At 36.2% G+C, this 7711-nt stretch overlaps 1 pseudogene; it reads left to right on the top strand.

Annotated features, from left to right (window-relative positions):
- The first annotated feature begins 6056 nt into the window (after window positions 1-6056).
- Window positions 6057-6641, top strand: LOC108365605 (RNA 3'-terminal phosphate cyclase-like; annotated as a pseudogene).
- Window positions 6642-7711: the final 1070 nt, after the last annotated feature.

The following is a 7711-nucleotide window of genomic DNA, read 5'->3' as shown; positions in this document are numbered from 1 at the left end:
AGCTCGTTGTGCTTGTCAAATTGGTTGTGCTTGCTATTCACACAACTCGAGGAAAAGTTAAACTTCTTCTCTGTGCCACCGTGGTCACTTTTTTCTGCAACACATATTATGCCATTTAAATATATTTTAACTGAATATTTTATTAAAAATACCTTTACAAACCTATTTTCCTTACTAGGGTCAATTTTTGTTTACTTTAACATTTGACATTCCTCCTCTTCTTCGCACTTATAATCGATAAAACTATTTTGGACACCAAAAAGTTATCGGTTTAATCTAAGATATTTTTAATTATAATTTTGCATGGCTAATCTCTTTTTCTAATAAAAGATTAGGGAATTAAGCTCGAAAATTAGGATAATCTTTTTATATGTAAAGCTTTTATTAGGCGATTCAGTTACATACATACAAATGTAGGTTAGGTTAGAAATTAAACATTAATTTCACTTAATTTTATTCATTTTGCTGATTTAATTTTTTTATTCATTTTCATTTTTAATTATTTTAATACATGAAATTATCGGTATGATTGATAAAATATACTTGTATATACTTGTCACTCAAGGGCGTTGAAATATCTTGGAAACACCGCATCAGTTATTGTTTTTGAGCTTTTAGTTTTAGCATTTCTATTTGTATATATTCCTAAATCTATTTTTTTTTTCGGGATATAATCTGTGGTTCATGTAAATGCAGTTCATGTTGCAGGATTTTACCCGATGCTTTTTTAAATGATTTCAGTATTTTTTTAAATTTTCGTCTTGCTTTTTTATCCAAATAGACAACTAAACCATCTACGAATATCAAAATGCATGTGCGGAGTTTAAATAATCGGAAGTAATAATCAATTGGAGCGCATTTCCTCTTACTATGCATATGCCTAAATGTATGCAACCATTTGGCAAGCAAACACAGGGTGCTTCTAATGAAAATAAAAATTTTATGCTGAAATACACATGCTAAGCCCTTCGAAATTTTGTGCTGGGATATGCGTTACAGCTTCGCAAATTTTACCCCTACCGAAACCGAAGATGTATACACATCAAAAATAATCGATTAACCCTGATAAATACACTAAATAGAAAAATCCCCACACCTAATTTTTCTTGATAATCGTCACTACGATAATCACTTCGCTTTTCCTCCCCAATCACTCCGAAACACTTAACTTTTTATGTGTTTTCACTTCGCTCGAAAATCAGCAAACGGCAGCACTGCGCGTTCTCATCGTTACGCTCTTGCTTGTATATGTACACGCGTGTGCGTTTGAGCGTGTGCTCGTTCTCTGCCCATGCCTGTTTATGAGCAACATACTTTGTCAAATGCTTTACCGAAGTCGGTATATATAACATCCACATTTTTGTTTTCACTAAACGCTTTTGAGATATAGGTTGTGAACTCAAGTAAATTTGTTGAAGTTGATTTGCCTTTGCAAAACCCATGTTGACAGTACGAAATTGTAGAGGAGATAGAATGCGTCAACTTATTTGTAATAATTGCTTCAAATAATTTAGGAATTGCAGAGAGCTTAGCTATGCCTCGATAGTTCTCCACCGAGGACCTGCTACCGCTTTTGTGAAGCGGGGTTATGAACGATTCCTTCCATACAGTTGGAAAGATGCTTTCTTTAAGAGAAAAATTAAATAAGGCTGTTAACGGCTCATAGAAATGATCAGAATACAAGAAAACAAGTTGGGATCTGGGCAGGACCATAACTAAAAGACTGCTTTAAGGACTTCAGGTAAACTAATACATTATCGGGAGATATTATTGGGGTATGTATTGAGTTAATTGGACTCAGTTTAAAAGAATAGTCAAAGTATGCTTGGGAGTTTATGGAGTAATTGGATTTAAAAAACTGAGCGAACATGTTAGAAATTGTTTGATTATCACTAGAGACGGTATTTTGATACTTCATGGCAGCAGGAAACCCACGTACATTTCCCTTGGAGTTTGCGAAATCATAAAACGATTTGGGGTTATATATTATACGTCGTTTGATTTTACACAAGTAAGCTTTATAACACTTTTTATTTAGTTCAAAGAACTTGTGACGCAATAGTGAGTATTTTACATAAAATGAGTGTAAACCGGTATTTTTTGTAATCTGAAATAACGTGACTTTCTGTTTTTCAAATATTTCAGTTCTTTAGTGAACCATAACTGTGTTTGTTCTTCAGGAACACACATGCGTTTCGGCACATACTTTTCAAATAATTGATGTACAGTAAAATTAAAATGTGTAACGCTTTGCTCAACCTTTTCTTTGTATATAGGCCACGACAATTTAGACAATTATTTAATAATTTTTTTTAAGTTGGCTTTCGAAAAATCAAAGCGAATATTTGGTTCGTATGTTTGGATACCACGATTTTGACCATCGTTTATAATTTCGTAAGATATCTCAATAGCAGGGTGGTAGACATCTTCGGGCAAAACTAGTGGGTCACATTTATTTACAGCGGACTTAGATGCATCATCAACATAAACAAGATCTAATACTTTGCCAAACTTATTGCGAAGTAAATTAACTTGATTTAGGCAGAGTTCAGCCATCTCCTCAAAAAATACGTTGTTGCACGCACTAGACGAGAAAGGTACGACATCATTGTCAATGATGTTCCATGATACATTTGGTAGATTAAAGTCACCCAACACAATCATTGAATCAGAGGGTTTAATCATTGAATTAATTGATTTCAGTAAAGAAACATGTTGTGAATACACGGAAGAATCAGATCGGGGAGAAATATAGCATAGAGATAAGTAAGTAAACCCCCTTCCAACCTGTGTACGAAAGCATTTGAATTCTGCGGATTCAATGTGTGAAAGATTAACCTCTTCAGATGGAATTGAAGAGTCTACGGCAAAAAGTACGCCCCGCCGATTCTATGATTATTTTAATTTTTAAAATCAATATTAATATTGTTACTGATCGCATCTTTTTTAATAAAGTTACTCAAAATTAAGAGATAATGTGCTTTGATAGTTGCATATAAGTATGGCAAACGAGAGCTTAGATCTTAGAACTCTTTGTTAAGATTGTTAATTGTGAGCAAAATATACGATAGAAATAAAATATAGCATTTGGTTTTGCAACACATTCCTTCTGCCAGATCTGCAGACCTTCGTAAAAGCAGGAAATAAAATAAAGTTTCAAACTATCCCACTGCTCACTATTCTTAGCACAACGCTTCCTAGCGAAAGCCATCGTGTTTGAGATTTTCCCAAGATTTTGTGGGGTTTTACCGAACAGTAGTTCAGTTCATGTATCCTCTTTGGACTATGGGAAAAGAAACTATATATGTTGCGGCACAGTGTCTCAATGCTTTTCGGCAATTTTTTACAAGCGTAGCTTGAGCAAAGATGTAGTGAGTGGCATGTGTACTTTATATAAAATAAATCGGTTTCTGCACTCAATAATGTTTTCAGCCCGCCCAAGCCTCCAGCCATAACATTGGCTCCATCAGTGGCAGAACCAATTAGGTTTCTCATTTTTAAAGGCAGGATTGGCAAACGCTTAGAAGGTACAATTGGCAAATATTTATATGCAAAACGATGTTTAAAAGATATATTTTTATAATTGAGAATTTTGTTTACACGGGGGCGATTGGGGATCACGCTCCGGTGTAAATATAGCAGAAAGAAATAAAAAAAAAAAAAAAAGATATTTCGATTTTAGTGATTAATGCTATACAGGGTCAATTTATTTCAATATGTGCATATATAAGTTGGGGTAACAAAATATTTAAATATCTTTGGACGGGAGTGGCCTGGTAGCTGCTGCGCTCGCGTTGATCTTCTAAACCGAAGTGAAGTAAAAGGTTTACGGGACCTTAACTCGGACCGCCGGACAGTAACTGACGTTAAGGGGAAACTTATCGTAAGTTCATTATCTGGCGGTCAACCGCGCGTATTAATACATGTACGTATGTATGTGTTTGTGTATACACATAGCCATATGCTTATACAGACTTAAGCACGTACATATGCTGGCATTAGGGCTGTTCGAAAACAAGTCAAATTTAGGCTGAAAGCCTAAACATACCGGCCGCCTTGCGTTACGCAGCATCTGGAAAATACCTTGCTACGATGCAGCTACCAAGCTCACCGGAGTTAGCTTACAATTACATTCATTTTAGTTTTCTCAAAATTGTAAAAAAATATGGCTTCGGTGACCAGCGCGTTGATGTCCGTTCTTCTTCCTACTGCTGGGAGAGGAAAGAGAGAAAAAAAGGTACAAATGTGGTCATATTTCAATGCACTTTATTGAGAAATAAAGGGTAAAAATAAATATGTCTAAAACATTAATTGTAAAATATATACATTCAGAATAAATATTAATGCGTTATTAATATTTTAGTTAGGCGCGGTAGGCGCCCGAATGTATTGTTTGCCTGGTTTCCGCTCCGCGATGTCGTCTCGCTTGATGGCGTGGTCGGAAAGGCCTGCTTTCCCATCCCGCCATCCTTAGATGTTCGTGTCGTAATAAAGGTCGGAAAGTCAGAGTTTTCGATCCCCTGTCAACGTTTGGGCGGAGAGGCCGAGTCTCGGCTCCAAATTCAATATTTTTTGCCATCCGCTCATATTGGATACCATTTAGGTCGCTCCCCTATCAATGTTCGGGCGGAGAGGCCGAGTCTCCGCTCCAAACCCAATATTTTTGCGATCCGTTCATATTGGAGACCATTTATTTAACTATTGTTGGGTGGCGAGTAATTGAGGCGGTAATTCTTTAAGTATTTGGCATAGTAATTTTCTTTATTAGATAAATAAGTTTCGGCCAGTGTGAACGTCGCATTATTTTCAATTATTTGTCTTCACAAACTAAGACGTGTAAATACGGCTTAATGTCGGTTTGCGACCCACAAAAATGAAGGGTGGATCGCACAAGTGCCATACATTCCATTATGCATGAATGCATTGGCAAAGTTAAATTTGTATCACATCGAAAAATGTAAATTGCATTTATTATGTTTGGAAGTGCCAATATTAAGTGCTGTTATGAAAACGATCATTTCCAATAATGAGTTGATCTACTAATATTCGTAATTAGCAGTTCAAGTTCATTGCATGAAGTTGTCGAAAACGTATTAATCTACACTTGGAGAGTTTTTAGCCATTCTCGCAACCCAACAACTAGCCTGTCGCCCAAAAAAAAAAATTTGGATGCCACTGTAGGTGATACTCGGCTATAAACAGGGTAGCTCATATGCTGCAGAATTCATAAGTTGAATTTCAGATTTTATTACAAAATGTCTTATTCCCTTTTGAATTTTACGTAAAAATATGTGAAATAACTACAAAAAGTTAGTGCGTTGATATTTCCTCATGACAATGCCTCTTTAAGTGCGTAAAATGTATTTATGTTAGCAAAGCTAACGATTAAGGGCCGGTTACTCAATGTCTGGTTAACACTAATCTCCGGTTAAACATAGTTATCGTATTCATGGAGTCGAAGACGTCGATAACGATGTTTAACCGCAGATTAGTGTTAACCAGACATTGAGTAACCGGGTCTAAGAATGATTGATCGAATGGTGCGATGGTATGCATCAACATATGTTTTTTTTCATTTATGGAAAATCTACCCTATAATAAAGTTTTAATTCATGTCAATATTTAGGTATGGATGACGATGATCTTAATGAAAATTACTGTTTAAGTTAACGGTTATTACTTTGATCATTATGTGAAATAATCCAATTTTGTGATATTGCGAATGTGAAAAAGAGGACACCCGGCTACTACGAAAATTTGTTTTTACCCAATTGTTAGAGTGGTGCGTACTAAATAATTTGAGTAGTCTGAGCCCTGTTTCACACATATGCCAATGAAGAAAATTCATTCTTTTCATTGGAAGAATGGGATGGAAAGTACATTCATATACGAGGGAGATACGCAATCGCAGGTAAGAAGGTTGTAGAGGTTGTAAAAATTAATAAATTTAATTTGTAATTAACACTAATATTTTTTTTCTTTTCAGACTCCGAATTAAGCAGTGCACGGCAGTCCGCGCGATTGACTTAATATATGGATTTCTTGAAATATTCAAGTTATAGCCGATATTCTTTAAATTGATGGTCGCTTTTTGGAAGGCGGTGGCCAAATCCTACGTAATGCACTCAATTTGAGCTGTGTCCTTTGTCAGCCAATAAGAGCCTTGAATATACGGGCAAATCGGCTCAACCCGGGACTTTTAAATCAATATTTTTTTTTGATTGTAACCGCACCTTTTTGGTAACCGCATGAACTTAACTGAAATGGGGTTTCAGCCTGGTTATATCAAATCGGGGGAAACACGGTAGACACTCGGACGGCTGCAAGCGTGGCACTCTTCCTGCAAGCTGCGTCACCTGTGCTGATGTTTGGTCGCGGCACTACCGAATTGGAGAATGTAGTAGGTACAAACGTAGGCATAGCGCTCCAGGTTGATACTATGACTGGAGTATTATGTCCTGATTCAGCGTGGATACTACCCACGCGGTGGCGGACGATGTGAAATTTTAATACCTTCTGAGCGTAATATAAAGGCAGTTACCTTAACACACTTTGGAACAATAAGCGAAGTGTGTGGTTGGTGCTTTGTCGTGGGTAAATTACCAATGGGTAATGAAAAGAGGCCGCAGAAAAGGAGTTGAAAATAATTTTTTTAATAAAAAATCGCGCGATTTTTTATTACAAATTTTCGCCTGCGGCGCTTTTTCCATAAAAATCAATACTTCGATAAATAACTGTAAACCATAAAAGTAGGGCTGCCATGGTATAGCGAAATTTGAACATAGTTTAAGTATATACAGTTATAAACCTTTGTGAGTACTCCTCGGTAGGAATGTTCGATATCGTATCGAAGCTCGAAAATAAACGATCTGCTTCTTTTACCTTCAGGGATTTTACAATTTCGTCGATTGCAGTGTCGAACTTGTCATCCACATAAGATTTGTGAAGTACGGGAACAGGCTAAGTATATACAGTTATAAACCTTTGTGAGTAGTCCTCGGTAGGAATGTTCGATATCGTATCGAACCTCGAAAATAAACTATCTGCTTCTTTTACCTTTAGGGATGTTACAATTTCGTCGATTGCAGGGTCGAACTTGTCATCCACATAAGATTTGTGAGCTGCACGCCGCACAGTTTTTCGACTATATGGAGGCAGATGGAAATAATAGTACACCTGCACCGATTTCACTGAAACTTGACATGCGCTCTAGTTTTACTTAGAAATAGAGAATTATGAAATTTTATAAAGATGGAATAATTGCCACGCCCTCTACTCTTGTGGGCGGAAACATTAAAGTCCCTATTACGGTTTACAACTCAACTCAGTTGAATTGAAATTGAAACAACTCAACTTTAAAACAACTTAACTCTTTTTTGGCATTACGAATTACAACTCACTTCAGTTGAAGTTGTATTGATGTTGCCAACCTAAAAAAGTGACGATTTGACAGATAATTAAACAGCTGATGATTTTGTGGCGAAAAATTAAAACAATATACTTTACTTAAGGTGTACGAGAGAGTGTTTTTTTTTCAAATAAAAAGTAAAATGGACATAAGCGTTGATTTATTTTACAACGATGAAAATTTTGGTCCCAAAACTGATGTGCTGCGCATACGGAAAAGGCTTCGTGATCACTCGAATCCTTTGGAACTTCCAAGCACCAAGTAAGAAAAATTGTAGCGACAATTGAATGGCATTTTAATAAT

This window comes from Rhagoletis zephyria, unplaced genomic scaffold (assembly GCF_001687245.7).
Source record: "Rhagoletis zephyria isolate East Lansing unplaced genomic scaffold, Rhagoletis_zephyria_1.1 Rzeph_scaffold_01929, whole genome shotgun sequence".
Taxonomy (NCBI): Eukaryota; Metazoa; Arthropoda; class Insecta; order Diptera; family Tephritidae; genus Rhagoletis; species Rhagoletis zephyria.
The sequence above is the reverse complement of the archived record's forward strand: the minus strand, read 5'-3'. Positions and strand labels throughout refer to the sequence as shown.